This window comes from Notechis scutatus, chromosome 8, assembly GCF_049901735.1.
Source record: "Notechis scutatus isolate UNSWTSFEM ecotype Mainland chromosome 8, rNotScu1.2, whole genome shotgun sequence".
Classification (NCBI taxonomy): Eukaryota; Metazoa; Chordata; class Lepidosauria; order Squamata; family Elapidae; genus Notechis; species Notechis scutatus.
Window position 1 is genome coordinate 4,432,062 of NC_142016.1, and position 20,620 is coordinate 4,452,681.

The 20,620-nt window shown below is 38.5% G+C and overlaps 1 protein-coding gene across 6 annotated transcripts in view; it reads left to right on the plus strand.

Annotated features, from left to right (window-relative positions):
- Positions 1-20,620, plus strand: part of ADGRB2 (adhesion G protein-coupled receptor B2) — a 260,012-nt gene that overhangs the window by 182,837 nt on the left and 56,555 nt on the right. The window lies entirely within an intron of this gene.

Below are 20,620 nucleotides of genomic sequence, written 5' to 3' on the forward strand. Positions count from 1 at the left end.
TCTTTCTGATTAACAATCTGATTAAAAATCAGAAGCTTTCTTCAGCTGCATCTCACTTCATCATATCCATAGAGTAGACCAATGTAGGATTTAAACTGGAGAGGGCAGGGGAGGGAGGGAGGGAGGGAGGAGGGGAAGACCATGAAACAGAATTTAAGTACCTTATCAATAAACAACTGTATTGTGTTAGAGCCCCATTGTGTTTCTTGAGAATGGCTGAGATTCCCTGACACCATATATTCAGATCAAATATATTTATTGATGAGATACTGATATGAAATGATACAATATATGAATGCACATGTACATCAAAAGGTGTCAGGCATTCTCTGAACGTTAGCCAGAAAAGAGGCTACCAGATTCTTCCCAATTTTTTCCCAGCATGAGAGAAACTGCAACTGTCACCTGGGAAAAGATTCTTCCCTGACTTACTCAGGTAAGGAGTCCTTGAGATGATATGCAGTACCATGTTCTAGGCCTGGGTGGGAATCTAGTTGTGTACTTGCTCAGCAGAATCTTCTATGGAGTTGTGATAATACCATCTTAGAATGAAGAACTTTCAACATTATATACATTGTTGAACTGGAATGTCAACAGTCATGTGTTACCCTACCCCTCTTCTCCATGAGGTGCATTGGTTGCCAGTTTCAAGGTCCAAGTCAAGGTACTGGTTTTCACCTTTAAGGGGCTTCATGGCATCTGTCAAGTGCAAGAAATCAGGAGATCCAGGCAGTCCAAGTGAATATAGAGGTTTATTGCAAGTTTAAGCTCTCTATAAGAATCAGAACTACTAACAGTCAAAGTGAATTGACAGTAGAGAAGAGCCAATGGATTTCAAGGTGGGTTGGACTAAGATCTCTTGTGGCCACAAAGGGACTCAAGGCAGATGATATGTTTGACTCCTCCCTTGGGCTCAACATGGACATTTCTTATAGCATTCGAGGGACCACATTTCCCAGGTTACATCAGCCTGTCTCATCAGATCTGTCGGAAAGGGCATGTTGCAGGTACCTTTGGTTAAGAATCTTCATTGGATGGGTTCCAGAAGACATGCCTTCTTTTCTGTGGTGCCAACTTTACGGGACATTCCCTCCTCTCCTCCTCAAACATTAAATTAGTTCCATCCATTTTAATATTCTGAAAAAACTCTGGAGACCTGGCTATGTTGTCAGGCCCGGGGATGAAATGGCTCTATCATTCAGGTGGCCATTTTTAATCCTCCTGTATTTTTTGCTTTTATCATTTTTATTAATATGGATTTTAATGTTTTCTTTGTTGTTTCTGTACTTGTTGTTTTTTATCTGATTGTTGTGTACCACCCAAACTCACTTTTAGTGAGATGGACAGCTATATAAATTTGATTCATAAATAAATAAATGTGATTCTTCAAAATTTATCTGATAGCTCTGCTGCCTAAGATGAAATGCAGGTTATTAGTTCTGGAGAAAAGCAGAGAATTTCTGCTGGCACGTTGCTCATTTTTTCAGACTGAAGATTACAGATGGCCTTTGCTTTGCATGCCTGGTTCTGCATTTCAAGCAGAAGTGGGTGGGCCCAGGCCAGAAGCTAACTTTAATTTTCTTTCAATTAAATTTAAATTTAATCAACATTCATCATAGCTGATATGATTACTCTCTAGTCATATACATAGTGATTTTCCCCTTCGATCCTAATTAAGCATTGCAGTTTGGCAGCTATTTCTGCAGACTTCTGATACCATCCCTCCAGGCTTTAGTTCTGTGTTCCTCTCCTCCACCTGGTTGCATTGAGCTGGAGCATCTTGTGTTTCTGAGATTTCTCGGGGTGACGTTGGTCAAATGGCAAAACTCACTTCTCCGTCTGTGAAAAAAGGATAATATCAGGCACATCTTTGTGCTAAGATAGGATGAAATAGCTGAAGACATGACAGTAGTGACTTTGAAGGCTGGGATCTGCCCAGGGGAAGACAAGGAAACCAAGTCAACAAATCTTAGCTAATGTCAGCTCCCTTCCAGACTGATATTTGAACTCAAAGGCTCGCAGGCAGAGATTGAAGAACGCAGTTCTTGATAAGATATATTTTTGTTACAGATACTAGAAAAGCTATTAATATGAAGAAAACCAACAGCTGCAAACTTAAGCCATATATTTAGCAGACCCAAGGTTCATTCCTGATATATTGCTATTTTTTAAAAAAATCCATGCACCCTAGCACTCTGAGACCCAATTATTTTTCAGTAGAAGTGGACATTATTATTTGTGCTGATTGGCTTCTTCTCAGGAACCTTTACTCCTGACCTTGCTCGTGCTAACCCTGACAGTTAATTAATAAAAGCAGGCTTCTGGATTAGTACTGACCATCTTATTATTCTTATAATAACAGGTTTTTTGCTTCTTCCCTTCCTCAGCACATATATGTTCACAATATGGAGATATTTCTCAGGAATCTGTTTCATTTTTGTGCAAGAAAATAACATGGAATGATAATTTCATTCTAGGTTTGGGCAATTGTGCACAGTCCAATTCTACTACCACCCCACACTGCATTTTTTTTCAATGCAATGAGATTGAAAAAATAATTTTGGAGAAAATGTGATTTCTTCATTTTGCATTATCTAGTTCTGGCACTGAGATCTTGCCTTGCCCTCAACCAGTAGGTGCCTCTGAAGAGGGAGAGCTGTCCATTTCTCTGGTGCTGAATTGTCCCTAATGTAGAGATTCTGGGAATACATGCAGTTCTCAATGTATGAGCACAATTGGGACCAGAAGTTCTGTTGCCAAGCAAGGCAGTTGTTAAGTGAGCCATGCCTGATTTTACAAAAAAAAAAATGCTATGTTGTTAAGTGAATCACTGCAGTTGAAATATGTGGTTGAACTATGTGGTTGCTAAGTGAATCCAGCTTCCCCCATTGGCTTTGCTTGTTGGAAGACAACTGGAAAGGTCACAAATGGTGATCGCATGACCCTGGGATGTAAGTACATGCTGGTTGACAAAGTCCCAAATTTTGATCCTGTGATGATGGGAATGCGGCAACGGTGGTAAGTGTGAGGACTGATAATACATCACTTTTTTTCAGTTCCATTGGAACTTTGAATGATCTAAAGAAAAGGTTGTAAGTCTAGAATTTCCTGTATACTTCATTCTAGACTAAAAGGACCCCAGTGGTACCTCTGCTGCATTTTTGCCTGGATGCAGAGCAGGAGATCCTTTAACAAGCCTTCTCTGCCTCACACTGCTAATAACAGCTATCGATTAGTGGGCACATCTTAACTGCAAGCTTAATTCATTGTCCTGTAGTTTGCAAGGAGGTAAACAAAGAAAGATAACAAAACAGCTTAGTTTTTCTTCTATATATGCAAGATAAGTAGTGTCCATCTTTTAGGCTGCCTTTATGTTTTTGATTGGGTCTCCAAAACACAAATTAATCATTGCTAGGTGACAAGGTTGCTGGTCAGATCTTGTAAAACAAGACTCCTGGTTCAATGTACTTCAATATGTTTGACTTCAATTCTTATTATCTATTTCTGGCTAGAGGTTATGAGAGATTAAGACTGACACATCTAGAGGTCACCAAGGATTTTGCTGAAGCTGTAGGATCTGCACAACCAGGCGAATTCATACAGTATCAGAGATTAAAGATACACAAAATGCAGTTGGTACAGAAAAGCACTCCATTGCAGCACCTGCCCTCTGGAATACCCTCCACCCCCAGAATTCATGTGCTTCCCACCCTATTGGGATTCTGGAAATCCTTAAAAACCTGATTCCCATCCCTGAATCTGGGACAGGGTGACTGCTGAGCTATGTCAGGTATATTCTGTGTGGCCTCATGGTTTGTTTGCCTCTTGTTTCTTTTATTTATTCAATTTTTTTTACCACACTTTTATTACTATTTAGGTAACATAAGGCAGCAAGCATGCATAATACTCCTTCCCCCTCCTATTTTACCCACAAAAACCCTGTGAAGTGGATTGGGTTGAGAGAGGGCGATTGTCCCAAAATCACCCAGCCTCCTTTCATGCCTAAGGTGGGACTAGAATTCACCATCTCCTGGCGATTAGCCCAAAGTCATTGAACCAACTTTCATGCCTAAGGCAGATCTGGAACTTACCATCTGCAGGCGATTGACTCAAAGTCACCCAGCTGGTTTTCGTTTCTAAGGCGGGACTAGAATTCACCATCTCCTGGTTTCTAAGTCAGCACCTTCACTACTAGATCAAATTGTCTGTTTTTTTTTTTTTGTCTAATATTGTTTCTTCTATTTGTTTATAATTTAAGCTACATAGAGTCATTCTGGAGTTGGGCAGCCTTAAATCAAATCAAAATACACGAGCAAGGAAGTAAAGCAGCATTTAGTAGATGGCAGCCTTTTCAGGCCCTGAGCCTACCTTAGAGGGCATCTCCTAAGAATACCATTTACTTTCATTTTGGCATGAACTAGATGCAAAAGTTGGCCTTCAAAATTCATCAGTTCTAAGGGAGCTTGTCAGATGTCTTGACACTTTGTCATGCTTGCTGCTGCTGTCCTCATGTTCATTTTGGCACAATTAGAGGTGCATTGAGAGATGGGAGGGGGAAAACTGCCAGAAACAGAACATAATTAAGAAAAAAAAGAAGGGAAAGGAGGTACCCTGCTGGTATGGCAGAGGTGTGACTGGCTTAATTACTTGTGATTTCAAGATAAAATGTCAGTTTTTGAAGTGGCAGCTGTAGATCATTTTTGCTTGCTTTCTTTACTGGAGGTTCAAGAGCTTTAAAAATGATTTTTTTAAAAGAAAATCATTCTGCACGTAAGATGCAGTAGATTTTCTTTGTTTTAAACTCCTCCTCCTCCTCCTCCTCAACTTTTTCCTTTGCATAAGAACTGGGAATGATGGGATTGCAGTCCAACACAGCTGGAAGGCATCAGACCAGCAAAGATTGATGTACACCAATGCGCAATGAATCTTGGATTTTCTATTACAGGGTACTTCTATTTTATATCAATATAGAGAGGGAAGATTATGGTAGTGGTTCAAATAATTACCATAATCTTCCCTCTTTGTATTGATATAAAGGAGCACCCATGTCATGGGGGAAGGGAGGTAATGCTGTCATTTCTCTGTAGAAAAATATAATCCCTTTTGCTCATCATGACTTGGATAGATGTGAACAGATTTCTGTAAAAAAAATAAAAATGAAACATTTTCCGTTCTGAGCTAAATAAAATTCACTGCTACTTTCTTCTCTTCATACTGTTCTTTATGTCAGGCTGTTCCTAAAATGACTTCCAAAGTTTTTTTTTTCAAGTAAAAGAATTAAAAAGCAAAATATGGAGCACCCACTCTTGTTAAAGGAAGGGGAAGAGCATGCAAAGACTTACCTCTTTCTACTTATGGCTTCTTTAGAAGAAAAAAAAATGTGGGCTGGATGTGTAATGAGCTGATCAAGAAAAAAAAGCACTCTTTAATTGGACAACTGTGTATCCAAGAAATTTGGTCTTTGTTTATCTCCAGATTATCCAGACCCTCATTTTGCAGCTTGCTCATCATCTGCAAGAGTAATTAGCACCACACATTTAATTAGGTGCCATCAAGATGGATTCTAATTGCATGGACAAATCCCCACTGCTTCTACCTGTGTCTAATAATGTGTCTCTTTTCAAGCGTAGTTCCACATGTTTTTGATCCCATCCTTCCATTCTGTTGATTATCTCCTCCACCTACTTCCTTCATCCTGACCAATCCCTTTTTCCTATCTCTCATTTACCTCATTACATTCCCAGAGTATGTGAGAGGTGCTTGTCACATGGAGGTTCACAAAGAAGATCCTCATAAAATGTTCTCTACTTATCCAGAGATGCTGGGTTCATACAAGCAAATGCAGATTTACAATTTTATTGATTTCTGTCTAAACAAAAAGCTTCCCAAACTTTCTGTCTCATATACATGCAGAGAGGTATTTGGTTGCTTTTAAGACCATTATTATATAACCTTTATATATTTCTTTTGTGATAGTGATGGCCTGTAAATCAACCACACCAATAATTCATCCATCCATCCATGCATGCATACATATACATATCTACATACATTCATATCCAGCTCAGAAGTCTAGCTGGCTAGGCTACAAATGAATTTCAGAATTGAGGTGGTAAACCTACCATGTACAAAGTTTTGATTTATATGATATTTCCAAAGTATTACAGTTCCTATTCATTATTATTTCTTGTAAGAAGGCTTGACCAATCCTAGCTTAGTAGTATTTTCTCACTTCCTACCACTTTTCCAATTGTGTGTCACTGCTTTACTGCCATGTTTTAAGAACCTACTCTTGGGTCTTCATAAAAATCATCTCTCTGGTATTTTTCCAATAGATGCAGAAATGAGGACATCATCTCTGGCTTTATGGTCTCTTTTGAGAGGATCTCATGTATTCCACATTTCATCCATGACCATTCATATTTTAATACAAATATACAGCACAGGGTGTATTTATAGGAGCCAAACAGCTATGAATCAGTGGGCGTGATAACTAAATCGTAATACTGGTAGCAGTATGATAGACATTCTAGCTGATAATCTTCTCCAGGGAGCAGTCAGCCTTTATTTGATCTAGAACCAATTGACTGTTTCTTTCTGCAGTCTACAGTACTCTTAGTTACTATCTCTGCTACCATAATTCAAAGGCATCTCTCTATTTTTCCTCTCACTCTTTTTTTAATATTCAGCTTTCACAGTCATAGATTAGTGGTGAAAAAGTACTACTTGAACTATTCCAGTTTGCTTGTTACTGAACTGCCTTACCCATATTTCTTCCCCAAACCCCAAAAACTTTAACCTTAGACTGTCTACTATTGACCTCACCCCTTTCCTAAGAGGTCTGTAGGGGGCGTGCATAAGCGCACCAATGTGCCTACCGTCCCTGTCCTATTGTTTCTTTTATTTTTATTTTTATTATATGTATCCATGTATTCATAACTATGTTTTTACTTATACCTATTATCTTGTAAGCAATTGACAAAAAAATAAAAATAAAAAAAATAAAATAAAAAATAAATATAATTCCTGCCTGCAAGTGACAGCTTAGGTGAGTGAGCAAATACAGACCAGCCTTCTGGAACAGGACAACATCATAATATTTCTGTCAAAGAAGGAATGGAAACTCCACTCAATAATTTTTAGTGAGCCAAGGCAACACCAGGCAATAGCTGTGGGATACAAGTGTGAGATGTATTTATAATTTTTATATCAGATTTTAATCTGAACTAGAGTAGAATTGTGTAGTTTGTGGAAATAATATCTCTTTGAAAATCACATCCTTGAAGCTTTTGTCTAGTTTTTAGGGCTCATCCTTATGTCATTTTGCTCCAGTGAAGCAAAGGCTGACTAACTCTTTTTGAGGGCAAAAACACACAACTTTGTCTCAATAGAAGAGAGCATGTGTAACTCAGGGTTGAACTGTGGAGTCTTTGGTACTCTCTGTTTATTTTCTTGCAGTCATTTCATTACCTGACTTAGTAACATTTTCAGTGCCAGTGAGTGTGGGGTAGTTTATATCTATCTATCTATCTATCTATCTTTCTATCTATCTATCTATCTATCTATCTATCTATCTATCTATCTATCTATCTATCTATCTATCTGATTTATATTGCCGCCTATTTGCCCATGGCGACTTGAGGTGGCTTACACAATGTAAAATCATATTTAAAACAAAAAATAAAAACAAAAACAATAAGAACTGACAAAAAGAATAAAATAAATTAGTAAAGTACAATAGAACAAAATTTGGGAAAACAAAAAACAAAACAAAAACAAAAACCAACTCCCACCCTCCCACCCCGACGACAGCGGGTCACACTAGCCATCTGATGTGTTCCATCCCTCTCTGGATTCCCAAGGCCCGCTGGCAAAACCAGGTCTTCAGTGCCTTTCGGAATAGTATTAATGAGGGGGCCATTCTAATTTCTGGGGGAATGATGTTCCAGAGAGATGGAGCCACCACAGAGAAGGCCCTTCTTCTAGGTCCCACCGGGTGTGTCTCCCTCAAGGGTGGGACCCACAGCATTCCCTGCCTCCTCATTCTAATGGGTAGATGTCACTGCCAAGAGATGTTTCCTCAGATAACCCGGACCTAAGCCATGAATGGCTTTAAAGGTGACAACCAGCACCTTGAATTGCACCCGGAAGCAAATTGGTAGCCAATGCAGCTGCTGCAGGAGAGGTGATACATGTGCACACCGGGGTCTGCATAAAACCATGCGGGCCGCTGCATTTTGCACCAACTGGAGCTTCCGGGTGCTCTTCAAGGACAGCCCCATGTAGAGCGTGTTGCAATAATCAAGACGAGAAGTGACCAGGGCATGAGTGACTGTGAATAGGGACCGCTAATCCAGGAAAGGGTGTAACTGGTGCACAACCCGCAGTTGCGCAAAGGCCCTCCTGGCCACGACCACCACCTGCTCTTCAAACAGGAGTCGTGAGTCCAGGAGAACCCCCAGATTACACACACGGTCTGTTTGGAGTAGTGCCACCCCATCCAAGACTAAAGGTGGTAATTCTCCCTGAACCGATGAACCCCAGACCCAGAGCCACTCGGTCTTGCATGGGTTTTGTTTCAACCCGTTGCTCCCCACCCAGCCCCTAAAACAGCCTCCAGGCATTGCAAGAGGGAGGACACAGCAACACCATGGGCCAAGACATACAGCTGAGTATCATCACCATATTGGTGATGCCTCAGTCCATGGTGACGGATGATCTCACCCAGTGGCTTCATATAAATTATATACAAATGACTTGCTTTGTTAGAGTTGGTGGGAGTGTTCTTAGTGGTTACTGAATTGGTAATTCCTTGATTGGGGTATTTACTGCTTGGTATTCATCTCTATTTATCTGGGTGTTGATTGGTGATCTTGTGGTCTTGCAGTTTTTTTATTGTCTTTTTTGAATGGTAACACCACCTTGTCCTCATCTCATACCCAGCCTACTAGAGACGCAGCCTTAGGAATATCTTTTCTTGCTCTATCATCAGAAATGGTGTCTTCTGTTTTCTGCCAGCCTAGTGGTGCTGTTTAGTTCATCTGCTGCATTGAAACACTGAATTACAGGAGATTTATTGATTTGCTGGTAGACAGTGGAATGCTAGACACATGAATAAAGAACATCCAGAAATCACAGAGAGGCTGCTGGCCTTCCTAGAAAGGGGAAGTTGAAAAGTGACATTTAGGAGAGGAAGTCGGTGATGGAGAGGGTGGTATTACGAAAGTCCATTAGCGGAAACCTTGTGTCTGCAAAGACCCACCCAGAGAATAGAAAGCGAATGGCACTTGCTTTCCCAGGATGAATGGGAAGGGGCCAGAACCTGACTAGTCTACCAGTCAAGGGCCATTTGTACAGCTCACATAGCAGACCAATTCACATGTCACATGGCCACCAGCTCACATGTCAAAGCAGAGGAACGGATTGGAATCCAGACAACAATTTCTTATACTGATTTCCTACCCATTCAGCAATTTAAGATCACTGTACCAAAAAGCCAAAGTCTGTACTTTCCAACTAGTGTAACTATACCATAAATTTAGTTCATTTGTTTCCTTTTCAAGAACTCACTCATGAGTTGTTGTACCCAGCTAAATGAATTTTTGTGCAACACGAAAATGTGGACCTATCTTGATAATGTTTTTTTTTTAAGGAAGCTGCTCCTTTGAACCCTTTTCTGAGTTACCTTGATAGAGCAATTATTTTTCCAAGTGAAAACCAAGTCTATATATTTTTGATGTAGTAGAATGTAGTCTGGAATTCCAAAAGGGAGGAATTCCTTCCTAGAAGACAAAGACTGTGGAGCTTGGAAAGTTTGGTTGGTAGGAAGAGGATTAAGATGACCCCTACCTAACAGTGAAGAACGACAAAGGAAGTTATTCTTAAGTAACTTCACAGGTTATTCTTGGGTCTTGAGTCTGACATGTACATCAGAAAATCACTTTTCTCCCAGCCATTTCTGGATTTTTATTTTGTCTAACATTCCTAAGTGTCTTTCCTACACAACTAGATAATAGCTTTGGGGTAGCACTTGTAGCAGTCTCAATTGTAAGAGTGGCAGCCCTCTGCTTTTCTATAAAGAATATTTTTTCTGCCATCAAAGTAGTGGCTACATTGCTGAGTAATCCCTGAAATTGCCATGGAAACTTTAAGCCCTTCAGAGGAACCTGAGATAGGTTGCAAGGTGCACACTCAGATCTCACAAGCCATACATCACGGTCTACTTCCATGAGCTACAATGCATGCATAAACATAGAATAACTTTCTGGTACACCCTGAAGAGAATTGATAATTTGGAGTCGGCAAATTTGGAGTCGGCAAATATTTATTTGAGGAAACTTCATTCAGCCTTGCTTTACTTTCTTTGACTTAGAATCCTACTAACTTCGCAAAGAAGGATGTGATAGAACAAGTTAAAACTTTGGGGATGAAGAGGTGGATCAGTGGAACTCACAAGTTGATGATTCTGCATGTCTTCTTCTGTTTTCTTCTCCCTGGGTAGTGAAATTATCAGATTGACTATTATATGGCGGGGTCATTTAAATTTCCCCCACTTATTAATGGACATGTGTGTTCTGCTAGGACATTTATCTTATGTCTTATAGGGTTTTTTATTCAATGTCTAACATAAACAGCAGAGGTTCTGCTAAACAATTCAAGAACATGATGAATAATTTTCAGACTATATTATTAGAACATTTTCTGCAAGCATATGCCCATCCACATGTGCACAATATAGTCCTCGAAAAGGAAGAAAAACAGTGAGAAAGAGATAAAAAAAATTCTCCTCCTCCACTGTCCTAGTAGATGAAAGAGACATGGAAAAGAATTAAGAGGCCATTGAGATAAAAAAAAATCTCAATTTTTCCAAAGCTCCGTGTTCATCTTTTTTACTCCATGGATCAAAGTATCAGTTCTGATTCTCAAAACAAGTGTTAGTTTTCACACTTTGCTCCTGCTTTGTACATTTTCTTCTCTTATTGAAAGTTTGCAGTTCTTTCTTTAAGGAGATGAAAATCTGCTTATGGTTATTTAGCATGCAATAATAATAGACAGACAGATGCTTCCTTTAAGTCTGTTTTCTGTATATCAACTCTAAAATGGTGCCAGATGATGATTAAGTTTATATAGTTCAACTCACATCTTGTTCTTTCCTTTCCTCATCTTTTTTGGTTAGCTAATAAAACAAGGAGATAAGTACAACACTGTAGGATCTAGAGAGAATATAATAGGAGGACGCATACAGAGAACACAAATAAACAATGAAAATATATATGTAGAGGATAGTCCTCAACTTACAACCATTCATGTAGTGATCAAAGTTACAAAAAGTGATTTACAACTGGTCCTCTCATTTATAACTGTTATCCCAAAGGTGCTTTTTCAGGAGGCAACTGGACTTTCTTGTTTTTTCATTGAAGACGTTTTACTTCTCATCCAAGAAGCTTCTTCAGCCCTGACAGGATGGAGGAGAATGGATGAGAAGTGAAATGTCTTTTAAAAGAACCAAGAAAATCCAGTCGCCTCCTGAAAAAGCACCTTTGGGACAACCATGTCCTGGATGACTGAGAATCTCTACAGACATTTACTGTTACATATGACCAGAACTTGGGCCCTTGGCAACTGGCATCTATTTATGATGGTTCCAGCATTCCAAGTTCATGTGATCACCATTTACAGCCTTCCCAGCTGGCTTCCAACAAGCCAAGTCAAGGAGGAGGGAGCCAGATTCACTTAACAACAATGGCAAAAAAAAAAAAATGCCACAAAAATGGATGAGGATGAGGTTGTAAGTACAAGGCCTACTTGTATATGATAAAAGTATTACTACTTGGAATCTACAATTAGTCCAAAATGCAGTTATTTTGGGGCTCTCCAAAATAAGAGCGCATAACACCAGTTGTATAGATTTGGCATTAGTTGCTGATCAGTTTCCAGGCAGAATTTAAGATGATAATTTAACCTACAAAGCTTTTTGAGGTTTGGTATTAAAAAAGCAGGATAGCTCTCTCCAGCCATTCCTGGCCAGCTATTTAAAATGATGAATGAGAAATTGCTTCAACTCTTACCTTTTCATCGCTTTCATAGGGCTGAAGTGAGAAAGTACTGCTTTCCTGTGGAAGCTTAACAGGCTGTAGGATTACTACAGCTTCTTAAGGAAATCAGATTAGCCCCATCCTTGTGGACATTTAGAAATGGTTGAAGATAGAATTGTTCTGAAGAGCCATCTTCTAATTTTATAATTCATTTTTACTGTCATTTTCTTTTCATTTTCATGGGTTCGGTTGTGTTATTTTAGTTGCGATTCATTTAAGTTTGCACTTTTTAAAAACATATTACTGTGGTTGTTTGAATTGGCCTTTTTATATTCTGGGTAAGCTGTTGAGTGTCTTTTGATTGTGATGAGATAGAAATGTATTTACTAAGTGATGCAGAAATATACAGAGAATACATTTCATGTCAGCCTTCTCTTCCCCTCATCACTAATCTCTTTAAGATTATTCTTGACTCACACTTTAGGTTCAGTGATGGATGCAGCATGAAAATAGTATCTCCTTTAGCTTTTGGTTCCTACTGTCTGCAACCTTTTAATAGATGGGCCATATCACAGTTCCCCATAGCCAGTTTGACGTGAGTGAACAAACCGAGGAATTTTTGCACTCACACGTGTAAAACATTCTGGAAAAAACATAATACCTTTGAAGTCTTCGCATTTTATGTCAAAAGCCACTTTCCCAGGGTGCATTGTAGCAAGGATGCTGTGCTGATTAAACAACATGGGAGCTTAAGAGTCAGGGAAATGGTAGTTTGCCAACTAAGGTAGAAAATGTTTCCCTTTGGTTCAGTGAATGAGTGAATAGGGAGAGTTAACAAGAGCTTGGCGGAGAATTTAAGGGGAGCTCCCAAAAATGTTCCCTCTAAGTCAAGACTTTACTTGGATAAACTAAGTGCCTGAGAAGGAAATAAGAAGCAATACAGGTTTTTCTGCACGTGTTGTTCAATGAAAGCAACGTGAATGGCCAGGAGACTCTAAAGGGCATTTTATGTGAGGGGGTCTTAGTGCTCTCTGAGCTTGGTTGCTTTCTCACCCAACTAGGGTGTTTCATCACCCAACTAGGTACCATGATAACTAGCCATGCTAAAATCTGCAAGAAAACAGCCAAGCTTAGAGAGTACCAAGTACCTGCCCTCATTCAAGTTTCAAATATTCTCTTCTACTGATGTCATTTTATGTGCTGCTGTTAAGTCCAACTGCTGTTAACATCTGTAGAATGCAAGGGATCAGGGTTCTGTTGTATATGCCTCAATTAAGGTCCAAGACCTATTGAAGTAGCCCAGTCCAAATGTTGTGATTCGCCAGCAGCCTGTGCAGACAGCAGCAGAATTGGAAAGTGGGGAACTTGATCAGAACACCAAATTTCTAAGATTAATTCTTCAAGTTAACTTGGAATATCTCTAACACTTTATTACATCTAGAATTTGGATTTGACCCAAGTGAGGTCTTTCAACTTAAATTCTGAATTCCTTAATTTTCTAAGAGGGAACTTTAGTTTCTGAAATTTACTTGGATAGCTTGGTTTGATAGCTGGGCTGTTGGTTTGACCTCTGAGCTTAGCAATTTGGTTGCAAATGGTTCATCACCTTTCGAGGAGACGTTGTCAGTGCATTTTGAATTGTGCTCATCTATCTGACCACTGGCCTTTAAATACCTTTTTATGAGATGCAAATTGGAGAATGTTGTTTGTTCAGATACTTCTGAGTCATAGTCTGATTTTCGACTGTTTAACAACAGCCAATCCAACAGTCTGAAATCCAAACGTGTTAATATCATACTATCACTTTTAAAACATCATCTTTATTTTGTTTCCCTATTTCTAACTTCCATTTCTATTGTTTAACTATTGATAGAATAAATCCCATACCATATAATGTTCAGTTTGCTCTTTCTCTTTTATTGCCAGTGTTAAACTATTCATTTCCACACATTCTAATATTTCCCTAATCACATTCTCATTTTCTCCCATACTAATAATAATGCATTCCTAATGTAGTGCCTTTGAAACTAACCCTGTATTTTGTTTTTCCTATACCACAAGAAGGCGTGCCAGCCCAGATGCAAATCATGTTCCTCCAAAGTCAATAATCTTTCATTTCTCAATACAATCCATTCTTTAATCCAAGGAAGTGCCGCTGCCTGATAATATAGTTCCCAATTCGGTAACTCAAAACTTCCTCTGTTTCTCGAATCTTGCAACATTTTAAAACTTATTCTTGCTTTTTTCCCTTGCCAAATATATCTTAATATTACTTTATTAAGTTCCTCAAAATATTTTTTCTCCAGTTTTATCGGAATTGTTTGAAATAAATATAATAATCTTGGCAATATATTCATTTTTATTGTAGCTATCCTACCAATCAATGATAATTGCAAGTTTTTCCATTTCTCCAAGTCTGTTTTAATTGCATTCGTTTATATTAATTGTCTTCCTTAATAGTTACACGCCTTGCTGTTAGGTTGATCCCTAAATAGTTTACTTTTTTTTGTAATCTGAATGTCTATTCTCTTCGTTAACTCTTTTTTTTTTTTTTGAGCTTCTGTAAGATTTTAAATGAATACCTTAGTTTTCTCTTTATTTATTTTCAATCCTGCCATTTTACCATATTCCTCTATTTTTTTTTATTAACTTAGGGCCTGTTTTTAATGGATCTTCCAAAATAAAAACTAAATCATCTGTGAATGCCTGTAATTTATATTTTTCTTTTTCCTATTTCTTATTTCCTTTTATCTCTATATCTTGTCTGATATTTCTATTTAATACCTCCTACATCAATATAAATAGTAGTGGTGACAAGGGACACCCTTGTCATGTACCTTTTTTAATAGCAACCTTCTCTGTCATATCTCCATTTACCATCACTTTTGCTGTTTGCTTGTAATATATCGCCTTAATCATATTAATAAATCTTTCCCCAAAATCTATATCTTTCAGTTGTGCTAACATAAACTGCCAGTTCAGATTATCAAATGCTTTCTGTGCATCCAAGAAAATCAACGCCATTTGCTTCCCTGGATGTGTCTCGTAGTACTCCAACATATTTAGGATTATCCTCATATTATCTTTAATCTATCTCTTAGGCAAAAACTATCTATCTAATCACTTTCTTTCTGCCCTGCAAAGGAGATAACAGCAAGCCACTTCCACAAACATTGCCAAGAAAACTGGAAGGACTTTCTGCAGTCACCAAGACTAAAGAGTGATTGAGCCCTCACACATGTGCCTGCACTCTCATGAATCTGCACACATACACAGCACACACACACACATACATCATATAGAAGTCTAGGCTATTTTTTAAAAAAATAATTCTGAACATAGGCATATTTCTTGACCAGCTATTTACAGTTCACGTTATTTTAACACCATGTTAAAGATTGGATTTTATTCATTTTTCTATCTTTTCTAACTTTTTTATTTGTTCATAGCTTGATGCTTGCTAATTCGCATTGATCTTATTATTTGGTCTCAGTCCATAAATAAAATGCAATCAATCAGTAGTCTTGACTGTGCATTCTCAATGCTTAGAGTTTAAGAAATAAACAAGATGAGTTTCATTTCTTAGTAAGGAAGGGTAATGTAGCAATAGCTTCCACAAAGACTTGGTGGGATGACTTTCATAATTAGAATAAAGCAATTAAAGAATGCAATTTGTTCAAAGGAAAAAAGCAATAGAAACAAGACAATTTGTTACAGTGTATTTTTGTGTGTATGCACAAACACACACACACACACACACACACACATATATATGCATATGCATATACATACATACATACATACATGCATGTGTGTGTGTGTGTACAGCAATAGCACTTTGATTTATATACGACTCCATAATCCTTTACAGCAACTTCTGAGTGGTTTACAATGTCAGCATAAATGAGGAGCATCTGTGCTTTTTCAAAAGACAAATGAATTTTCTTTGTTTTTGTTTTTCCTTAAAAATGTTTCACTTCTCATCCAAGAAGCTTCTTAAGTTCTGAACTGATGTAGCTTCTTGTATGAGAAGTGAAACATCTTCAAGGAAAAACAAAGAAAGTCCAGTTGCCTTTTGAAAAAGCACCCTTGGCACAATCATAACCTGGATGACTGAGAATTTCTATAGAGGTCAGGAGCATCTGAGTTAAAATAAACAGAAACAATAAAACAGGATAGGTTGGTGTTATCTGCAATTAGCTGCCCAGCCAAGGAGAAGATGTCTTCCAAAAACAATCCTTCAACAAAGCATGAAATAGTCATACAGGTGAAACTCAAAAAATTAGAATATCGTGCAAAAGTTCATTTATTTCAGTAATGCAACTTAAAAGGTGAAACTAATATATGAGATAGACTCATTACATGCAAAGCAAGATAGTTCAAGCCGTGATCTGTCATAATTGTGATGATTATGGCTTACAGCTCATGAAAACCCCAAATCCACAACCTCAGAAAATTAAAATATTACAGGCAATCAATAAAACAAGGATTGTACATAGAATAATAATCAGACCTCTGAAAAGTATAAGCATGCATATGTACTCAGTACTTGGTTTGGGCTCCTTTTGCAGCAATTACTGCCTCAATGCAGCATGGCATGGAAGCTATCAGCCTGTGGCACTGCTGAGGTGTTATGGAAGACCAGGATGCTTCAATAGTGGCCTTCAGCTCTTCTGCATTGTTCGGTCTCATGTCTCTCATCTTTCTCTTGGCAATGCCCCATAGATTGTCTATGGGGTTCAGGTCAGGCGAGTTTGCTGGCCAATCAAGCACAGTAATCCCACGGTCATTGAACCAGGTTTTGGTGCTTTTGGCAGTGTGGGCAGGTGCCAAGTCCTGCTGGAAAAATGAAGTCAGAATCCCGATAGAGCTCATCTGTGGAAGGAAGCATGAAGTGCTCCAAAATCTCCTGGTAGACGGCTGCGTTGACCCTGGACTTAATGAAGCACAGTGGACCAACACCAGCAGATGACATGGCTTCCCCAAATCAACACAGACTGTGGAAACTTCACACTGGACTTCAAGCATCTTGCAGTGTGTGCCTCTCCATTCTTTCTCCAGACTCTGGGTCCTTGATTTCCAAATGAGATGCAAAAGTTGCTCTCATCAGAAAAGAGGACTTTGGACCACTGAGCAACAGACCAGGTCTGTTTTTCTTTAGCCCAGGTAAGAAACTTCTGATGTTGTTTGTTGTTCAGGAGCGGCTTGACAAGAGGAATACGACATTTGAAGCCCATGTCCAGGATCCGTCTGTGTGTGGTGGCTCTTGATGCACTGACTCCAGCCTCAGTCCAGTCCTTGTGAAAGTCCCCAACACTTTTGAATGGCCTTTTCCTGACAATCCTCTCCAGGCTGTGGTCATCCCTGCTGCTTGTGCACCTTTTTCTTCCACACTTTTCCCTTCCACGTAACTTTCTATTAATGTGCTTTGATACAGCACTTTGGGAACATCCACCTTCTTTTGCAATTACCTTTTGAGGCTTTCCCTCCTTATGGAGGGTGTCAAGGATGGTTTTCTGCACAACTGTCAGGTCTGCGGTCTTTCCCATGATTGTGATTCCTACTGAACCAGACTGAGAGACCATTTAAAGGCTCAGGAACCCTTTGCAGGTGTTATGGCTTAATTAGCTGATTAGAGTGGGACACTTTGAGCCTAGAATATTGAACCTTTTCACAATATTCTAATTTTCTGAGATTGTGGATTTGGGGTTTTCATGAGCTGTAAGCCATGATCATCTCAATTATGACACATCACAGCTTGAACTATCTTGCTTTGCATGTAATGAGTCTACCTCATATATTAGGTTCACCTTTTAAGTTGCATTACTGAAATAAATGAACTTTTGCACGATATTCTAATTTTTTGAGTTTCACCTGTAATGGGAGGCATCAATTATGGAACATTTGCCATGCATGGACCTGTCCTTTCTGATTACTGTCTCTTTCTGGGGTAAAGGAGAATGCAAGAGGATCATCAGCTGTCCCAGATTTAATGCTAATCATTCGGGAGGACTTAGAAGAGGATATGGAAGCTGCAGAAAAATGACCTTCTATGTCAAAGTTCTTGATTTTAAGTGGAACTACAACTGTGTGATCTCAAACACATATCTTGGACTTCAAAAGTACTGGCTTTCAAGCATCTTTGAGCCTTGATATGTTGGACCTAAAAACAGGAGAAGCAGGATGGGTGGGAATTTCTAAAGAAAGCAGGATTAACGTCACAATTGTAATAAGATCAATGAGGGACGAAAAGTAAATAATCACAAAAGCCAATGTGGCTACACACAGAAAACCTCAGTAAAAATCTAAAAGTTAAAAAAAAACCCACGCATAGAAGAAATTGAAAGAAGGTCAGGACACAAAGAAAAAGTGCAGATTAGTAGCCTCGAACTGTAGAGTTGGTGTCAGGAAAGTGAAAGCTCAGAGTTGGATGTGGTTAACAAAGGATGCTAAAAATAACAGGAAGGGCTTCTTTAGATAAATTCAGAATGAAAGAAAAAGAGGGGAAAAAACCCAGTATATTAGCTGCTCAGTGTCAGGGGCAAAATGTAAAAGTAAGAAGGGAAAAATGAAGCTACTCAGCTCCTGTTTTGGTTACTCTTCTCCAAAAAGGAGAAAACAGTGTCCATATGTTCCATCAAGAAATTGTGAAGGATAAATGGATGCAACTGAAGGTTCAGATGAATAGAAACATGGCCATGGGGATATCCCTTTATTAGGAATGTACTTAAATCTCCAGAACCAGAAAAATTGTATCCCAGATTGCTGAGCGCCAGTTTGGTGTAGTGGTGAAAGCATTGGACTAGAGAAACAGGGAGACATTGACTTCTACTGTAACTGGTTGACCATGGGCCAGTCACTCTCTCTCAGCCCAGGAAGCAGACAATGGCAAGTCACTTCTGAAAATGCTTGCTAAGAAAACTGCAGGAACTTGTCCAATGACTGCTGAAGGAATTAACTGGTGGTCTGGCCAAACTTTTATACTGTATTTTATTCTGCTTAATCCTGGACAACTAAGCTAGTATCAGATGAATTGATGAGGAAAAAATATATATTGTCCTAGTTTCAAAAATGGGGTGGGGGGGGGAAGATGTATTCATGACTCCATATGCCATGACCCAACCATGCCCAGGCACATTCCCTATAAGCATATCTGTTTGTCTGCTTGTCTGTTTGTCTTCAGAGATGGGTACAGTCAATGCTGGAATGGTACCTCATAGAAGTATCAAAAATGGAGACTACAAACTCTCAACTGGGAATAGATAAATGTCCACTAAAACTTTGTATTTTCTTCTCACTCTATAGCAGTTACAGTAGGTGCTCCTGCCAGTCCATCATGCTTTCTATAGGATGCTTCTACCACTTTCTCATTTCCTCTTTCTCTTTTCTAAATCAACATTTGGTGATTAAAAAAAACACATTAAATGTCTATGCCATCCATCTCACTATCCAAAGTGATTCTGGGCAGCTTACAATGCAATGATATATTCAATCTTCAACCTTTTGAAGTATTTTTGAAGTATCTTTGTAGTTTTTTTTTTCTTTTAATGTGCGATTAAATATCTCAGGAGTAAATGTCTAAGCTTGCTAGTATCTTTTATTTGTTTTTCTTTGTTCCCTAAATTGTCTCCCTTTCTATCCCAATTTCCAACCTGAGCTCTTAGGAGTGGTACAACATGCATTTCAAGCTAATATTGATGAAGAGACCTTTACACATGCAGTTTTCACCCCTCTATTTCTTTGAGTCAACAAATAGATACTACAGTCCTGTTATAGTTCATTCTGCATGCAACTAGTTTGGGAGAGTGAAAACATTCAGCTAATCCCACATTACCCACATAAATGTTAAAAATTGGATTATATCTAGATTCATATGAGCATATGCTCAGTCTCTTATGTCTCTTAAGTCTCGGTCTCTTAACTCTGCACTCTTTCAGTCAAAAGCCACATCCCACTGAAAATTGGGGGTTCACAGGAATATGTGATTTTATATCCATATTCATAAGCTTATGTGCATTTGTGTATTTGGAGAATAGCTGGGTTAAAATAAATGGTGAAAGAATAAAAATGATATGGTGTCATCTACTATTCAAAAGAATGCATATTTGCTTTGGAAAACATGATTTGCATAATTATTTCATCAAAGACATTAGTAGAGACTACAGGTTATTAAAAAAGAAAGCCCTGGTTTTGAGTCATGGTATGTTTTGTTAAGTTCTGGAATCATTTGGCTCTGGAGGTTTTTATTGGTCTTTTCCCATTCCATGAAAGGACATTGATGTAGGAATGTGTAAAGTGGCCTTGATTCAATTCAAATGTCCAAATCAGTGTGGGAAATGATTAAATTCAATGTGGATTTTCCAACTGATTCAGAAAAAGAAGATTTGTCTATGTGTAAATGACCTTCCAATTAATGCATCCAATCAAGTCAAGTTAACCAGATCATCTTCAAACAGAATCCCCAAAATAAAATATAGTCCTTAGCTTACAACAATTGAGCCCAAAATTTCTGTTGCTAAGTGAAACATTTATTGAGTTTTGCCCCATTTTACAACTTTTCTTGCCACGGTTGTTAAGTGAATCAC